This window comes from Hylobates moloch, unplaced genomic scaffold (assembly GCF_009828535.3).
Source record: "Hylobates moloch isolate HMO894 unplaced genomic scaffold, HMol_V3 SCAFFOLD_8, whole genome shotgun sequence".
Taxonomy (NCBI): domain Eukaryota; kingdom Metazoa; phylum Chordata; class Mammalia; order Primates; family Hylobatidae; genus Hylobates; species Hylobates moloch.
In genome coordinates this window covers 89,959,589-89,979,791 of record NW_026652283.1, presented here as the reverse complement: position 1 = coordinate 89,979,791, position 20,203 = coordinate 89,959,589, and the positions used below count along the sequence as shown (strand labels likewise).

Below are 20,203 nucleotides of genomic sequence, written 5' to 3'. Positions count from 1 at the left end.
CCAGATTTGTAAAAGAGTTCCACCAAGGAACCCACGTGGAGAAAAACAGTACTAAAGACATTATTAAGGCATCATTTCTATGTGCCATGGCTCACTGCTATTACTTGAGCCATTTGTAAACAAACAGTGTTTAACTTGCACTCAGAACAATCCATGACAAAGGCCTACTTGGCCCCGGGGAGATCAGAAAACAAAAGCCATGCCCTGTGAAAAACTGCTTATGGACTTCAACGAATTGCCCTGAGAGGGAGGCTATCAGTACATGTTGGTGTTCATTTGCACCTTTTCAGGGTAGGTCATGGCCTTCCCCACCTGGACAGAGAAGGCACTAGAGGTGACCAAGGTGTTAAGAGACATTACTCCCAGATTTGGACTGCCTCTAAGATCAGACAATGAACCAACATTTGTGGCTGAAATAGTTCAAGACTTAACTCGACTATTAAAAATAAAATGGAAATTACATACAACCTACAGGCCGCAGAGCTCAGGTAAAGTGGAGTGCATGAACTGAACACTCTAACAGCTGCTGAAGAAATTTTGTCAAGAAACTCATCTAAAGTAGGATCGGGTCTTGCCCGTGGTCCTCCTCCAAGTCAGGTGCACCCCCACCAAACAAACTGGGTGTTCGCCCTATGAGATTTTGTTCGGCCGGCCACCCCCTATCATAAGTCAGATTAAAGGTAATCTCTGTAAACTAAGAGAACTAACTTCAAAAAGGCAAATGCAGGCTTTAAGTATAGCCATGTAAAAGATGCATGGCTAGGTATGAAAAAGAATGCCTGTAAGTCTAACAGACCTGGCACACCCTTTCAAACCTAAGGACTTTGTTTAAGTTAAAAAATGGAATCCAACCACTCTAGAACCCATATAGGATAGGCCCCATATTGTAATCATGTCTACTCCCACTGCTGTTAAAGTTGCAGGTCTCACACCTTGGATTCACCATAGCCAGCTGAAACCAGCGGCAGCAGTAACTCCCGATGATGACCAGTGGATTAACCAACAAGACCCAGATCGCACCACCCGAATAGTCCTATGGCAATACCCAACCACCGGTAAGAAGGACAACTGCCCTGCTCTGACCACACCAGAAGCTGGTCAGTCTACACATGGCTAAAGCTTGAGGATCCTGCAAGATCTGCTCTAGTCACATCCCAGAAGCTGACTAGTCTACGCACAGCCAAAGCTAAGAGGACCATCTCCGGATAAGTAAATGTAAATACAATTTATAAGCCTAGTTATAATTCTGTCAATACTGATTGTTCTGTTGTTATGTTATTACTGCAAATGCTGCAAATGTCTAGGCCCAGAGGAAGGTTTGCCATGCCCATGTGTAGTATAAGCACATTTCTATTACATACACTAATGTTCTTACCATTTCTGCCTATATTGAAAAAGGAGAAATCTCTAGAAAGATGCCCACACTGTGCACATACTACCTGGGTAAGAAATACCATAGTTAAAACTCTACTGTACCATACCTACTATAAATGTACAGAAACCAAGTTAGGAACCCACATATACAACCAGGCCACCTATTCAGTCTGTGACCCAGGAAATAAGCAGCTATATGTATGTTATAACCCTTTTACCCTATGAATTCTGGTTTGAGGTACCCATTAAATTAGAGAGAGGAAAAAAAAAGGAGAGGTTATAGCTTGAACCAAAGAAGCCCCTCCCTCCTATAAAAGGCCTATTTCCTTGTACTTTGATGCCTGCCATGCCATGTATGTTCATAACCATAAAAAAACAGAAGCAATCTGCAATGGTTTAACATAAGAGAGGCTTAGCAGCAACAGTCCTAAACATCTGTACAGAAAACCACAAATCGGATGCCCACACTGTAACATTCAGTGGTCTATGCTAACACAGCTCCAAAATTTATATTCAGGAAGGACTGCTCTACAAAGTGGTATGTCAACCAAACCAAATTGTAAGATAAGGACATGCAATCCTTTAAATTTTACTACCTTAAAGCCAGAGCTACCTTTTTGGTCTACAGGACAGACAGCACTATTACGAGTTGATAGACAAGAAGCAGGCCTTGAAGTTCCACTACTGATTGTCAACAAGACTAGAAGGACTCAAATGCATCCAACCCCGCAATTCCAGGTCCATAAGCCATTCTATAAGCATTTTGATCAGCCAGTGCCTGAGTTTCCCCCATTAACCAAAAACTTATTTGCTCAACTAGCTGAAAACATAACTGGCAGCTTAAGAATTTCCTCATGCTATGTATGTAAAAAAACTAATATGGGGAACCAGTGGCCATGGGAGGCAAAGGAATTAATGCCTTGAGATAACTTCACTTCGCCTAACCCTGCCAGTGAACCAACAGCCTCAGCCAGTGTTTGGTTGTTAAAAACCTCCATAATTAAAAAGTACTGTATCGCCCGATGCAGAAAGGCTTTCACAGAGGCAGTAAGAGAAACAACCTGTCTAGGGCAACAGTGTTACAATAAGACTAAAAACAAAACTCTAGAGAAATGCCCAGAACTACTCCTACTTACCAGATCCAAACGCTTTCTCTCGATTCTCTACTCTGAGCCATCAGCTAGAGGCTCCAAATGCTTGGAAAGCACCCTCTGGCCTATATTGAATCTGTAGAGCATGGGCATATTAGCAACGGCTGGCCAAATGGACAGGGGCATGTGTGTTAGGAACAATCAAGCCATCCTTCTTTCTAATTCCTCCAAAGCAAGGGGAACTCTTAAGAGATCCAGTTTATGATAAAAATTTTAAAAAACTAGAAGAAGCATAATTACAAAAATAGACACAAATGTCAAAAAGATGTGGACATAGGAGACTGAAAAGATAATGAATGGCCTCCGGAAAGAATCATTAAATATTATAGGCCAGCTACCTGGGCGCAAGACGGGTCATGGAGATATCGCACCCCAATCTACATGCTCAACCGCATCATAAAGTTGCAGGTAGTCCTTGAAATTATAACCAATGGAACATCAAGGGCACTAGATTTATTGGCAATACAAGCAACACAAATAAGAAATGCTATATGTCAAAATAGATTAGTTTTAGATGACCTTTTAGCCTCAAAAAGAAGAGTATGTGGAAAATTTAATTTAACCTACTGTTGCCTAGAGATCAATGATAATGGCCGAACTATCATGGAAATCACAGCTAGAATGCGCGAGTTGGCCCATGTTCCAGTTCAGACTTAGTTCGGGTGGTCCCCAGATTCCTTGTTAGGAAAATGGTTCTCAACCTTTAAAAGATTCAAAACCCTCATTGGTAGGTTCTTGCTTATTCTTGGCATCTGCCTCATCCTCTCTTGCCTTTTACCTCTGTTTATTAAGAGTATTCAGTCAACTATAAAGGCAATAGTAACCCAACACACTACAGTGTAGATGATGGCATTAACCAAATATCAGCCGCTGCCAGCGAAAGAAAAAGCTCAGTTCCACGCAGAGGCGGCAAAATGTAGTGCTTTGTATTAACACTTTTGTTATAAAAAGCACCAAAGAGGGGAATGGAACAGGAACTAAAGGAAATTAAAGAAATTGTAAGCAGAAACTCAGTTGTATGTAAGAAAACCCAATTCCCCAAGAGAAAAAGAACTAGAGTCCTCTAACAAATTTACAAGAAAAAAACAAACAACCCCATCAAAAAGTGGGCGAAGGATATGAACAGATACTTCTCAAAAGAAGACATTTATGCAGCCAAAAGACACATGAAAAAATGCTCATCATCACTGGGCATCAGAGAAATGCAAATCAAAACCACAATGAGATACCATCTCACACCAGTTAGAATGGCAATCATTAAAAAGTCAGGAAACAACAGGTGCTGGAGAGGATGTGGAGAAATAGGAACACTTTTACACTGTTGGTGGGACTGTAAACTAGTTCAACCATTGTGGAAGTCAGTGTGGCGATTCTAGATCAGGGATCTAGAACTAGAAATACCATCTGACCCAGCAATCCCATTACTGGGTATATACCCAAAGGATTATAAATCATGCTGCTATAAAGACACATGCACACGTATGTTTACTGCAGCACTATTCACAATAGCAAAGACTTGGAACCAACCCAAATGTCCAACAATGGTAGACTGGATTAAGAAAATGTGGGACATATACACCACATTTACTATGCAGCCATAAAAAATGATGAGTTCATGTCCTTTGTAGGGACATGGATGAAGCTGGAAACCATCATTCTCAGCAAACTATCACAAAGACAAAAAACCAAACACCACATGTTCTCACTCATAGGTGGGAACTGAACAATGAGAACACATGGACACAGGAAGGGGAACATCACACACTGGGGCCTGTTGTGGGGTGGGGGGAAGGGGGAGGGATAGCATTTGGAGATATACCTAATGTTAAACGATAGGTTACTGGGTGCAGCACACCAACATGGCATATGTATACATATGTAACTAACCTGCACGTTGTGCACATGTACCCCCTAAAACTTAAAGTATATAAAAAAAAAATTAACTGCCTGTTTTTCTGTGGCTAGTGAGCCTTATCTCTCTCCTCTTTTCCCAGGCGTTGTGAAGACCCTGTTTCCCTAGCTGTGCAGCTGCAAGGTCACTAGACAGATAAACTCAAGTCACAAAACATGTTTTTCCTTGAAAAGTAAGAAATGATAGAATGCATGTCTCAATTAATTGAAAAACTGTCTCTGTTTCTCGCTTCTGTAATATGCTTCCCCCTGCACAGATCTCCCCCAACCCCATGAAGTGCTTAAAAGGTAACTTAACTCTTTGTTCAGGGCTCAGTCCTTAGGATGTTAATCCGACTGGGCCAGTGCACCTAAATAATAAATATCCTCCTGGCTGGGCGCAGTGGCTCACGCCTGTAATCCCTCATGAGGCCGAGGAGGGTGGGTCACAAGGTCAGGAGATCAAGACCATCCTGGCTAACATGGTGAAACCCCTTCTCTACTAAAAACACAAAAATTAGCTGGGCGTGGTTGCAGGTGCCTGTAGTCCCAGCTACTCGGGAGCCTGAGGCAGGAGAATGGCGTGAACCTGGGAGGCAGAGCTTGCAATGAGCTGAGATCGCGCCACTACACCCTAGCTTGGGCGACAGAGACTCCGTCTCAAAAATAAAATAAAATAAAATAAAATAAAATAAAATAAAATAAAAATAAATAAATAAATATCCTCCTGAACCCCATCGGTCTCTCTGATTCCTTATCAATCTGGCTACAGTAGGATCTCCATCTGATACCAACAAAATTAGAGTAAGGTGTCAGAAGTGTGGGGAGAAAAGGGAGCTGACAGAATTTAGAACCCCTAAAAATCTTAATTCAGTCCTGGATCCTCTCTTATATTCCCTCAAGATCACATCAGATGCCAGTGTGTGGGAGTTGTTGTCTCACTGGCTCCAGAATATGCAGACCTCTTGTCTTCACTAGTTCCTTCTCCCCCTCCACAGAGGGCATTCTCATTGTAGATAGGAAAAATCATTCCTACTGTCCATTTCTCTAAGATTCTTCCTGTGTAAGTTTGGAGTTGTATAAAACAAAACTCAGAAAGATTTGTAGGGTCTTTCTATTTTTCTGCTCTGCAACATTCTCATGACACAGCATAGAAAAATAAAGGGTGAATTTCACTGTGTATAAATTATAACTTAATTTTAAAATGCAACCCTTCTTACAGATCGCTTGAGGTCAGGAGTTCAAGGCCAGCCTGGCCAACATGGTGAAACCATGTCTGTACCAAAAAATACAAAAATTAGCCAGGTGTGGTGGCACACGCCTGTAGTCCCAGCTACTGGGGAGGCTGAGGCAGGACAATCGCTTGAACCCAGGAGTCAGAGGTTGCAATGAGCCAAGATCACACCACTGCACTCCAGCCTGGGTGACGGAGTGAGACCCTGTTTCAAAAAAATAAAACAAAAATAAATAGAAACAAAAAATAATAAAATGCAATCCTCCTCTAGAAACAAAAATAAACACAAAAACTCTTCAACACAGAATATAAAACCCTACAGAGCCAGCCCTGTACACCATTCCTCCTCACATTATCCCACTCCTCTCATTACTTGCATTACTTGTGACATTTCAGCCACTCTGGCTTTTCTTTAACCCTGAGAGATCTCCATTATTTATTCAAATAGTTTTTCCTTTCCATTTCTCTGTGTCTCTCTCTCTCTCTTCCCTTGAACTTTAGTTATCTAGGTATTAGCACTTTTACTCTCTCAACCTAAATAATAAACAGAGAGGCTCTCTAAAAGAAGATATTTATTCAGGAATAGAGCATTGCAATAGAAATACATGTGCCATAGTAAACTATGGGCATGTGCATATTCAGGGAGGTAAAGAAAGTCAAAGGTTTTTAAAGGAAACATGAGAAGGATTATATAATTGTTTTGAGATAATTATCCTTGGCTACAATAATCAATAACAAGGTGATGCTAGTTTGAGGTTAAACAGGTAGTTGCTGGGCAGATATACTCAAAGACGTATTTTTTTGTGTAAAGATGTGATGGCCTTGGTGCAAGTTTGTGGTTTCTGCAGAATCTTTTGTGATAGTTCTTTTTATCAGACATTTATGCATGAGAGCCCTCCCTTCAAAGACTTCCCTGGCTCTATTTGTCAGGGTTTTCTTTTTTTCTAACACAAGTGACTGCATTTTGATTCTGACAACTTTCACATTTCCCTCTTTTGATCAAGATCTTTCTTCAAAACCATCATTGATCAATCATCCTGTAGTTAGGTTTTGATTGCCCCTTGATCCTGGAATGGACCTGTCTTGGTTTGGACTGGTCTAGTGCGGTGAGCAAAGATTGCACCACTGCACTCCAACCTGGATGACAGAGTGAGACTCTGTCTCAAAAAAGTAAAATAAATAAAAAAAAAACAGCAAACTAAATTCAACAATACACTAAAAAGATCATTCACCAGGATCAAGTATTTATTCCAGGGATGCAAGAATGTTTCAATGTATATAAATAAATAAATGTGATACACCAAATTTACAGAACCAAGAACAAAAACCATATGATCATTTCAATAGATGCTGAAAAAGCATTTGCTAGAATTCAACATCCCTTTATGATAAAAACCCTCAACAAACTGGGTATAGAAGGAACATACCTGAAACTAAAGAAGACCATATATGACAAGCCCACAGCCAACATTGAACTGAACATGAAAAAATTGAAAGCCTTTCCTTTAAAATCTGCAAAAGGACAAGGATGCCCACTTTCACCACTTTTATTCAACATAATACTTGAAGTCCTGGCCAGAGCAATCAGGAAAGAGAGAGAAATAAAAGGCATCCAAATTGGAAAGGAAGATGTCAAATTAGCCTTGTACTCAGAGGGCATGATCTTATATTTAGAAAAACATAAAGACTCCAAAACTTGTCAGAACTAATACATGAATTCAGTAAAGTTGCAAGATACAAAATCACAATATGCATATGAGGTGGGGTGCTGAAGTTCCCTACAATTACTGTATTGCAGCCTATCTGTCCCCTTACATCTATTAATATTTGCTTTATATACATAGGTGCTCCAGTTTTGAGTGCATAGATATTTATAATTGTTATATTCTCTTGCTGAATTTACCTCACTATCACTATAGCATTTATATATGGCAACAGCAAACAATCTGAAAAAAAAATCAAGAAAGCAATCCCATTTATAATAGCTATAAAGAATAAAATATACTTATAAATCAATTTAACCAAAAAAGTGAAAAAAATTTTTTGCTCAGGATTGCTTTGGTGATTTGGCATCTTCTGTGGTTCCATACAAATTTTAGCATTGTTTTTTCTATTTCTGTGAAGAATATCACTGCTAATTTGATAGGGATAGCATTGAATGTGTGAATTTCCTTCTACATAAAATAATTATAAAATGCTGATGAAAGAAATTGAAGAAGACAGAAAAAATAAAATGATATTCCATGCTCATGAATTGGAGGAAGAATTATTATTGTTAAAATGACAATACTACCCCAAATGATTTACAGATTCAATACTACCCATATCAAAATACCAGTGATTTTCTTCACAGAAATAGAAAAAACAATGCTAAAATTTGTATGGAACTACAGAAGATGCCAAATAGCCAAAGCAATCCTGAGCAAAAAGAAGAAAGCTGGAGGCATCACACTATCTGACTTTAAAATACACTACAACACTATATCAGCAAGGTACTGGCATAAAAACAGACGCATAGGCCAATGGAAAAGAATGGGGAACCCAGATATAAATCCACACACTTACAGCCAACTCATTTTTGACAAACGCACCAAGAACATACAATGGGAAAAGGACAGTCTCTTCAATAAATGGTGCTGGGAAAACTGAATGTGCAGAAGAATGAAACTAGATACCTGTCTCTCACCATATACTGAAATCAACTCCAGATGGATTAAAGACTTAAATGTAAGGCCTGAAATTATAAACCCACTAGAGAGAAACATAAGAGAAACACTTGAGGACATTTGTGTAGGCAGAGATTTTATAGCTAAGACCTCAAAAGCACCGCCAACAAAAACAAAAACAGATAAATGGAACTATATTAAACTAAAAAGTTTCTGCACAGCAAAGGAAACAATCAACAAACTGAAGGGACAACCCACAGAATGGGAGAAAATATATGTGAACTATCCCTCAGACAAGGAATTAATAACCAGAATATATAACGAGCTCAAACAACTTAATAGGAAAAAAGCAAATAATTACATTTTAAAATGGGCAATAATCCTAGCACTTTGGGATTCTGAAGCAGAGGGATCATGTGTGCCCAGGATTTCAAGGTTATGGTGAACTATGATCATGCCACTGCTCTCAAGCCTGGGCAACAGAATAAGACCCCATCTCTCAAAAAAAGGGGAGGAAGGTGAAAGATCTGAATGGACATTTCTCAAAAGAAGACATACAAATGGCCAAGAGGTATATTTTTAAAAATGCTGAGCATCATTAATCATGAGAGATATGCAAATCAAAACTACAATGAGGCTGGGCCCAGTGGCTCACGCCTGTAATCCCAGCAGTTTAGGAGGCTGAGGCAGGCAGATCACTTGAGGTTATGAGTTCAAGACCAGCCTGGCCAACATGGCGAAAGCCGGTCTCTACTAAAAATACAAAATTACCCAGGCGTGGTGGCATGCAGCTGTAATCCCAGCTACTAGGGAGGCTGAGGCTGGAGAATCGCTTGAATCCAGAAGGCAGAAGTTGCAGTGAGTTGAGATCACACAACTGTTCTCCAGCCTCAGCAGCAGAGCAAGACTCTGTCTCAAAAAAAAAAAAAAAAAAAACCTACAGTGAGATACCATCTCACCACAGTTAAAATGGCTTTTATCAAAAAGAAAGGAGCTTTTTCACACTGGGTTTGCCACCAGGACACAGGTGTCATGAAAACTACCCCTAAAAGCAAAAATGGGAAAGGAAAAGACTCATATCAACATCGATGTCATTGGTCACGTAGATTTGGGCAAGTCCATCACTACTGGCCATCTGATCTACAAATGCGGTGGCATCGACAAAAGAACCATTGAAAAATTTGAGAAGGAGGCTGCTGAGATGGAAAAGGGCTCCTTCAAGTATGCCTGGGTCTTGGATAAGCTGAAAGCTGAGTGTGAACGTGGTATCACCACTGATATCTCCTTGTGGAAATTTGATACCAGCAAATACTACGTGACTATCATTGATGCCCCAGGACACAAAGACTTCATCAAAAACATGATTACAGGGATGTCTCAGGCTGATTGTGCTGTCCTGATTGTTGCTGCTGGTGTTGGTGAATTTGAAGCTGGTATCTCCAAGAATGGGCAGACCCAAGAGCATGCCCTCCTGTCTTACACACTGGGTGTGAAACAACTAATTGTTGGTGTTAACAAAATGGATTCCAATGAGCCACCCTATAGCCAGAAGAGATATGAGGAGATCGTTAAGGAAGTCAGCACTTACATTAAGAAAATTGGCTACAACCCTGACACAGTAGCATTTGTGCCAATTTCTGGTTGGAATGGTGACAACATGCTGGAGCCAAGTGATAACATGCCTTAGTTCAAGAGATGGAAAGTCACCTACAAGGATGGCAATGCCAGTGGAACCATGCTGCTTGAGGCTCTGGACTGTATCCTACCACCAACTCATCCAACTGACAAGCCTTTGTGCCTGCCTCTCCAGGATGTCCACAAAATTGGTGGCATTGGTACTGTTTCTGTTGGCCGAGTGGAGACTGGTGTTCTCAAACCTGGTATGGTGGTCACCTTTGCTCCAGCCAACATTACAACGAAATAAAATCTGTCAAAATGCACCATGAAGCTTTGAGTGAAGCTCTTCCTGGGGACAATGTGGGCTTCAACGTCAACAATGTGTCTGTCAAGGATGTTCATTGTGACAATTGACAGCAAAAATGACCCACCAATGGAGGCAGCTAGCTTCACTGCTCATGTGATTATCCCAAACCATCCAGGCCAAATCAGCGCTGGCTATGCCACTGTACTGGATTGCTACATGGCCCACATTGCACGCAAGATTGCTGAGCTGAAGGAAAAGATTGATTGCCGTTCTGGTAAAAAGCCAGAAGATGGCCCTAAATTCTTGAAGTCTGGTGATGCTGCCATCATTGATATGGTTCCTGGCAAGCCCATGTGTGTTGAGAGCTTCTCAGACTAAACACCTCTGCGTCGCTTTGCTGTTTGTGATATGAGACAGACAGTTGCAGTGGGTGTCATCAAAGCAGTGGACAAGAAGGCTGCTGGAGCTGTCACCAAGTTGCCCAGAAAGGTCAGAAGGCTAAATGAATATTATCCCTAATACCTGCCACCCGGTCTTAATCAGTAGTGGAAGAATGGTCTCAGAACTGTTTGTTTCAATTGGCCATTTAAGTTTAGTAGTAAAAGACTGGTTAATGATAACAATGCATCATAAAACCTTCGGACGGAAAGGAGAATGTTTTGTGGACCACTTTGGTTTTCTTTTTTGAGTGTGGCGGTTTTAAGTTACTAGTTTTTAAAATCAGTACTTTTTAATGGAAACAACTTGACCAAAAATCTGTTACAGAATTTTGAGACCCATTAAAAAGGTTTAATGAGAAAAAAAAAAGAAAGGGAATAACAGATATTGGCACGGATGTGGAGAAAGAGGAACCCTCATACGGTGCTGATGGGAAGATAAATTAGTACAGCCATTACGGAAAACAGCGTGGAGTTTCCTCAAAAAGCTAAAAAATAGGCCAGGCATGGTGGCTCATGCCTGTAATCTCAGCACTTTGGGAGGCCGAGGCGGGTGGATCACCTGAGGTCAAGAGTTCGAGACCAGCCTGGCCAACATGGTGAAACCGTGTCTCTACAAAAAAATACAAAAAATTAGCTGGGCATGGTGGCAGGTGCCTGTAATCCCAGCTACTCGGGAGGCTGAGGCATGAGAATCACTTGAACCCAGGAGGTGGAGGTTGAAGTGAGCCGAGATGGCACCACTGCACTCCAGCCTGGGTGACAGAGCAAGACTCTGTCTCAAAAAAAACAAAAAAACTAAAACTAAAAAATAGAACTACCATATGATCCAGCAATTTCACTATTGGGTATATAGCCAAAAGAAAGGAAATCAATACATCAAAGAGGGATCTGGATTCCCATGTTTATTGCAGCACCCTTCACAATAGGCAAAATATGGAATTGATCTAAGTGCTCCTCAGTGGATGACTCAATAAAGAAAACAGGTATATATAATATATATATATATGCAATGAATCATTATTCAGCTATCTAAATAATGACATCTTGTCATTTGCATCAACATGTTAAGTAAAATAAGCCAAGCACAGAAAGACAAATATTACATGTTCTCACTCATATGTGGGAGCTATAAAAGTGGATTTTATGGAGATAGAAAGTTGACTGGTGGTTACCAGAGGTAGGAAAGGTATGGGTACACAGGGAATGAAGATATGTTAATTAATGGATACAAATATACAGTTAGATAGAAGACACGGTAGTCAATAGATCAGTAGGGTGACTATAGTTAACATTAATCAATTGAACATTTCAAAATAGCTGGAAAACAATAATTTGAATGTTCCTAGTGTAAAGAAAAGATAAATATTTAAGATGATAGATATCCAAGGATTCCCACAGGTAGTTAGAAAGAGACCACAGACATTGAAGGAAGCTCACTCAGTATCTGCTCCTCACCCTGTCTCTCTGGCAAAGTCGTAAGCGAGGTGCTGAGCAGAATGAGCTACTTTGTGGTTTCCACTGTGAGCAGCCCTGTCCCTTATTCAGTGGCTTGTCCTGCAGCAGTGATGGCCGAATAGAAGCAGCTGTGGTCTGCAGCACTCACAGAGAGTAAGGAAAATCGCAAGTGGATTTAGCACCTTCAACTGAAATATCTGGGTTCTCACAATAGGACTGACTAGAAAATTAACTTGACTCAAGGAGAATGTAGAAAAGCAGGTTGGGGCAATGACCCACCTGGGAGTAGCACAAAGCCAAAGGAACCCCCACCCCCAGCCAAAGGAAGTGGTGAGTGATTGTGCAACCCTGCCCAGGAAACCATGCTTCTCCCACGGATCTTTGCAGCCCACAGATCAGGAGATCCCCTCATGAGCCCACACCTCTAGGGCCTTGGGTCCTATACACAGAGCTGTGTGGAGTCTTGGCAGAGCAGCCACTCAGGTACTCACAGACACCCAAGACTTTTACATACTCTAGCCCCGAAATCCCTGGTGAGGCAGCAGATCTGTTCATACATTCCCCTAGGAAGGGGGCTGAATCCAGGGAGCCAAGAAGTGTCATTCTGCAGGCCCCACTTCCACAACACCTCACAAGTTAAGACACACTGGCTTGGAATTCCAGCCAGCCAGGGGCTGAGCCCACTTGAGATAGGAAGGAGTTCCCGGGGGAGGGGTGGGCACTATTTTCATAGTGCGGTCAACTAGTATTCCAGCCTGCCAGCTTTGGAGAGTGCAGCTGGTCAGGACAAGGAGGGAACCCCCTAATGCAGCACATTTGCCTTGCCAGATTGTGCCCAGACTGCCTCTTTAAGCAGACCCCGATCAAGTCCTCCTCACTGGGTGGGGCCTTCCTGTGGGAAGCCTTCAGTTACTCCAGCCAGTCTTATAAAGACCTGATCTCTCCCTGGGAGGGAACTTGGTGGGGACAGGGTAGGGGGCAGGGATGGCTTCCATATCTGCACTTCAGTCGACTCAGCTGTTCAAGCCTGCCAGCTCTGGAGAGTCTAGGCATCTGGACAAAGAGTACCCTTGTCAACACAGCAAACCTGCTCTACCAAAAAGCAGCTGGACTGCTTCTGTAAGTGTGTCCTGAATTCTATTCCTCCTACTAGGTGAGACCTCCCAAAAGGAGTCTCCAACCACCTCCTACAAGAGTATTCAGGCCAGGAAAAGGTCAGTAACCCCCTGGGACAGAGCTTCCAGAGGAAAGAGTAGGCTGGCATCTTTGTTGTTTCACAGACTTCACCGATAATACTTCCAGGTACAGGAAAAACTGAGGCAACTAGGGTCTGGAGTGGACCCCCAGAAAACCACAGTAGCCCTACGGTTGCTAAGTGAGTGCTCTGTTAAGAGAAGAACAAACAAATGGAAAACTATGACAACAACATCAACCAAAAAGACCCCACAAAAAGCCCATTCAAAGGTCAGCAACCTCAAAGATTGCAGGCAGATAAGTCCGCAAAGCTGACACTGAATCAACAAAACAATTCTGAAAACTCAAAAAGGTGGAGTGCCACTTCTCCAAATGACTGCAATAACTCTCCAGCAAGGGGACAGAACTGGGCAGAGGCTGACATGGCTGAATTGACAGAAGTAGGCTTCAGAAGATGGATATTAATGAACTTTGCTGAGCTAAAGGAGCATGTTGTAACTCAATGCAAAGAAGTTAAGAATCATAATAAAACAATACAGGAGCTACTAACTAGAATAGCCGTTTAGAGAGGAACATAACCGACCTTATGGAGCTGAAAAACACAACATGAGAACTTCACAATGCAATCACAAGTATTAATAGCAGAATAGACCAAGCAGAGAAAAGAATCTCAGAGGTTGAACACTATCTTTCTGAAATAAGACAGATAAAAAGAAGAAAAAATAATAACAAAGGATTAACAAACTCTCTGAGAAATATGGGATTATGTAAAAAGACTGAACTTAGCACTGATTGGGGTACCTGAAAGAGACAGGGAGAACAGAACCAAGTTGGAAAACATACTTCAGGAAATGATACAGGAAAACTTCCCCAACCTAGCAAGACAGGCCAACATTCAAATACAGGAAACCCAGAGAACCCCAGTAAGATACTCCATGAGAAGATCAACCCCAAGACACATAATCATCAAATTCTTCAAGGTCAAAATGAAGGAAAAAATGTTAAGGGCAGCTAGAGAGAAAGGTCATGTCACCTAAAAATGGAAGCCCATCAGAGTAAAAGTGGGCCTCTCTGTGGAAACCCTATAAGCCAGAAGAGATTGGGGGCCAATATTTAACATTCTTAAAGAAAAGAATTACCAACCCAGAATTTAATATCTGGCCATACTAAGCTTCATAAGTGAAGGATAAATGAGATCCTTTTCAGAAAAGCAAATGCTGAGGGAATTTGTCACCACCAGGCCTGCCTTGCAAGAGCTCCTGAAGGAAGCACTAAATATGAAAAGGAAAAACTGTTACCAGCCACTACAAAAACACACTGAAGTACACAGACTAGTGACACTATGAAGCAACTACATAAACAAGTCTGTAAAATAACCAGCTGACATCATGATGACAGGATCAAATTCACACATAACAATATTAACCTTAAATGTAAATGGGCTAAGTAAATGCCCCAATTAAAAGACACCAAGTGGCAAGCTGGCTAAAGAGGAGATCCATTAGTATGCTGTCTTCAAGGGACTCATCTCACATGCAAAGACACAAATAGGCTCAAAAGAAAGGGATGGAGGAAAATTTACCAAGCAAATGGAAAACAGAAAAAAGCAGGGGTTGCAATCTTAGTTTCTGACAAAACAGACATTAAACCAAAGATCAAAAAAGACAAAGAAGGGCATCACGCAATGGTAAACGGTTTGATTCAACAAGAAGAGATAACTATCCTAAATATATATGCACCCAATACAGGAGCATCCAGATTCAATTCACAAAGCAAGTTCGTAAAGTCCTACAAAGAGATCTGGACTCCCACACAATAATAACGGGAAATTTTAACACCTCACTGTCAATATTAGGCAGATCATCGAGACAGAAAATTAATAAAGATATTCAGGACCTGAACTCAGCTCTAGATCAAGTGGACCTGATAAAACAGAACTCTCCACCCCAAAACAACAAAATATACATTCTTCTCATTGCCACATGGCACTTACTCTAAAATTTATCACATAATCGGAAGTAAAACATTCAGCAAATGTAAAATAACTGAAATCATAACAGTCTCTCAGACCACAGCGAAATCAAATTAGAATTCAAGATTAAGAAATTCACTCAAAACCACACAACAACATTGAACAACCTGCTCCTGAATGTCTCCTGGGTAAATAATAAAATTAAGGCAGAAATCAAGAAGTTCTTTGAAACTAATGAGAACCAAGAGACAGTGTACCAGAATCTCAAGGATGCAGCTAAAGCAGTTTATAGCAATAAATGCCCACATCAAAAAACTAGAAAGATCTCTAATTAACAACCTAACATCAGGCCGGGTGCGGTGGCTCACGCTTGTAATCCCAGCACTTTGGGAGGCCAAGGTGGGCGGATCACGAGGCCAGGAGATTGAGACTACGGTGAAACCCCATCTCTACTAAAAATACAAAAAATTAGCCAGGCGTGGTGGCGGGCGCCTGTAGTCCCAGCTACTCAGAGAGGCTGAGGCAGGAGAATGGTGTGAACCCAGGAGGCGGAGCTTGCAGTGAGCCGAGATTGCGCCACTGCACTCCAGCCTGGGCAACAGAGCAAGATTCGGTCTCAAAAAAAAAAAAAAAAACTAACATCACAACTAAAAGAACTAGAGAACCAAGAGCAAACAAACCCTACAGCTAGCAGAAGACAAGAAATAATCAAGATTAGAGTTGAACTGAAGGAGATAGAGACACAAAAAACTCTTCAAAAAAATCAGTGAATCCAGGAGGTGGTTTTTTGAAAAAATTAATCAAATAGATAGACTGTTACCTAGACTAATAAAGAAGAAAAGAGAAAATAATCAAATAAATACAATCAGAAACGATAAGGGGGATATTACCACTGACCCCACAGAAATATAAACAAACACTGTAGAATACTATAAACACCTCTATGCACATAAACTAGAAAATCTAGAAGAAACTGATACACACCCTCCCAAGACTGAACCAGGAAGAAATTGAATCCCTGAATAGACCAATAATGAGTTCTGAAATTGAGGCAATAATAAACAGTCTACCAACCAAAAAAAGCCCAGGACCAGATGGATTCACAGCTTAATTCTACCAGAGGTACAAAGAAGAGCTGGTGCCATTTCTGCTGAAACTATTTTAAACAATTAAAAAGGAGGGACTCCTTCCTAACTCATTTTATGAGGCTAGTGTCATCCTGATATCAAAACCTGGCAGAGAAACCACAAAAAGGAAACCTTCAGGCCAATATCCCTGATGAACATTGATGCAAAAATCCTCAACAAAATACTGGCAAACCAAATCCAGACATTTATACAGTCAACAAACATATGAAAAAAAAAAAAAGCTCAACATCACTGATCATTAAATGCAAATCAAAACCACATTGAGATACCATCTTACAACAGTCAGAATAGCAATTATTAAAAAGTCAAAAACAACAGATGCTGGTGAGGTTGTGGAGAAATAGAAACGCTTTTGCACTGTCAGTGGGAGTGTAAATTAGTTCAACCATTGTAGAAGACAGTGTGGCAACTCCTCAAAGTTCTAGAGGCAGAAGTACCATTTGACCCAGCAATCCCATTACTGGGTACATACCCAAAGGAATGTAAATAATTCTATTATAAAGATACATGCATGCATATGTTCACTCCAGCACTATTCCCAATGGCAAAGACATGGAATCAACCCAAATGCCCATCAATGATAGACTAAGGAAAATTTAGTACATACACACCATGGAATACTATGCAGCCATAAAAAGGAACAAGATCATGTCTTTTGCAGGAATATGGATGGAGCTGGAAGCTGTTCTCCTCAGCAAACTAACACAGGAACAGAAAACCAAACACCACATGTCCTCACTCATAAGTGGGAGCTGAATGATGAGAAGACAAGGACACACGGGGGGAACAACACCTACTGGGGCCTGTTGGGGGTGGGAGGTGGTGGAGGGAGAAGATCAGGAAGAATAGCTAATGGATGCTGGGCTTAATACCTAGGTGATGAGATTATCTGTGCAGCAAACCACCATGGCACACGTTTACCTATGTAACAAACCTGCACATCCTGCACATGTACCCCTGAACTTAAAATAAAGTTGAAGGAAAAAAAAAAGATGATAGATATCCCATCAACCTTGATTCGATTCTGTGAATGTATCGAATTATCACACATACTCCAAAAACATGTACATCTATTATGTATCAATAAAAGAAATACTGAGTAGAAATGATGAGAGTAGGAGGAATACATGGAAAGAAAGAAAGGAACACTCACATTTTTAGACACCAACTGTGAGCTAGGCACCTACTCAGCATTTTCTCACTTATTCTTGAAAGAATCTTTCCAGATTATTATTGTTAACCCAGGAGGCTGTCAAATTAGAAATGAATCTGTGCCTCAAAAGTTAAAGAAACCAGTAACTAATAGAAATAATTGAGTTTGCAGGATGGCAGCTAAGAAAGAAATAATTTGTTTTAACACTGAAACTCTCTCTGCTTATGAGATAAAGTAACTGATTAACATCAGTTGGAATCAATATGGCCAGTGCATGTCTGGGCAGAACCAGCTTGCTGACATCACCAGCCTGAATTTACACGAAATGATTCATACTAACTCCCCTCGAATTTGCACATGTGATCCATGAGGTATCATGAAGAGACAACTGCACATGCCCAGAGACTTTCCAGACCTCCACTTTTCTTCCACCAATCACCTAATCTCAAAATCCACCCCCTGAACCTTTTCTAATAAAGATACTGCTTTGAAGCCAGCACAGAGAGACAGATTTGAGCTTCACACTCCCGTCACCTTGTGAGTTAACTTCCAATAAGAAGTCTTTCTTCTCTCAAAACCTGGTATCATAGTATTGGCTTCTAGTGCATTGGGCAGCAAGCTCCCTTTAGCTTGATAACAGAGTCTCAGAGTAGAATGTCTTTAAAATCGTCTCTACCCTGCCTCCTGCATCGGCCAGCTAGTCCATGCTTACACATGCCCTGTGCTTTCTCAGCTTTGCTGACCCACTGCCTGGCCTACAGCAGGCCATGCCCTGGAAGACTCAATTCTGAGTGCAGCCAGCCCTATGAGAGGAGCCACCACACTGGGCACAGCAGGATTGGATCAGCTCTGTGGTTGGGGTGAGATTTGAAGAGAGGTCTCCTCCACCTTCTGCCAGACTGCTGCGTGTCAGGACTATTCACTCTCTGACCCTAGCAAAGACTGTTTGGAATAGTCAACACTTGTGAAGTGGAACATATTGCTGGATCTTGAATCATTCCAAGCTTTCCTTAGGGGACACCGCAAGAGATATATTGGAAGACCTGTCCTGGACCCTGCTCCTTTACTTACAAGCCAGCCTGAACTAACCTCTTTGAGGTTAGTCACTGGTAAGATAGGGATGATGAAGACGGTGATGATGTGCTATCTCTCCTGCCTATTCTATAGAACGGCCTGATATCCAATCTGTAACCTGCAAAACCTTTGTACACATACAAAGGTTATTAATAAAATAAACAGCATGTAGCCTTCTACTGGTAGTATAACTTTGGGCAACTTATTTAAACTTTTCTGGGCTTCAGTTTCCTTATATGTAAAATTGGGATAGTAATAATGTATTCCTCTGGTCTATGTGTTCAGGGTTTTGAAATGGTATTCTAACATCACCTACTATTCACTGGCTAGCAGTACCACTACTTGCCTACAGTAGAATAGAAACAATTGGAGCTCATTCCTGTGTGTATATATACATGGTATCATATGAATATGTCTGTCAAAGAAAGGCTAAAGCGGCCGGGCGCGGTGGCTCACGCTTGTAATCCCAGCACTTTGGGAGGCCGAGGCGGGCGGATCACGAGGTCAGAAGATCGAGACCACGGTGAAACCCCGTCTCTACTAAAAATACAAAAAAAAATAGCCGGGCGTGGTGGCGGGCGCCTGTAGTCCCAGCTACTTGGAGGCTGAGGCAGGAGAATGGCGTGAACCCGGGAGGCGGAGCTTGCAGTGAGCCGAGATTGCGCCACTGCACTCCAGCCTGGGCGACAGAACGAGACTCCGTCTCAAAAAAAAAAAAAAAAAAAAAAAAAGAAAGGCTAAAGCACTGGTCCAGATTAAAGGAAACTAAAAAGACATGACATCTCACTGAAATATTAATATATAATTCTAAATTGGATTCTGGATAGGGGAGAAAATGCCATGAAGGACAGTTTGCGGACAATTGGTGAAATTCAAATTTGGACTGTATATGAGATCTTATAAGTATTAAAAGAAATAAAGCAGAAACATTTATAACAGTACCTGGGGTGTAGAAAGCACAATAATTAGTCATTACCTATAGGATGTAAGCCCTGTTTTGTTCACTACCATATCCCCAGAACCTAGAGCACATAATATGTGCTTAATTAATATTTTTTGAATGAATGAAGAAACTGGGCTCCTACAACAAGACAGAGCTAAGAACTAGGGTGAGGTGCCCAGGGCCAACTGTCCTTACATGCAGGGACTGATTGTTATTGTTGGTTCCTGGCCATTGTTGGTTACCTTAATGACCCTTGGCATGCAAAACATTCTAAGATTGATCCAATTATTCCAGGTACCTGGTTAACACAACCAAAATTCCTGGCAGCTCTACACATCAAATGCATTTGTAATTTACTAACTTACGATTGCTTAGTGTTTTGCCTGGCAAGGGAAGGGGGGTGGATTTTGCTGCTGTCCTCCGCCTCCCAGGAGACAAAGACAGGCTCTGCTTGGCTGAGGAAGAACCTCAGGCCAATGCTTATCTAATAGGAGCGAAGCTAGCCTTTGTGAGGAGGTTCAGTTGGCAGATCTCAGCTGGACATCGTGCTGCAGAGAGGCCTCAGATGTCTGGTGGGGTGCCGAC

General features: G+C 41.4%; 1 protein-coding gene and 1 pseudogene across 1 annotated transcript in view; one reads left to right on the top strand and one right to left on the bottom strand.

The window, feature by feature from the left end:
• Positions 1–20,203, bottom strand: part of CX3CR1 (C-X3-C motif chemokine receptor 1) — a 107,708-nt gene that overhangs the window by 79,410 nt on the left and 8,095 nt on the right. The window lies entirely within an intron of this gene.
• Positions 9,373–10,748, top strand: LOC116473639 (elongation factor 1-alpha 1-like; annotated as a pseudogene).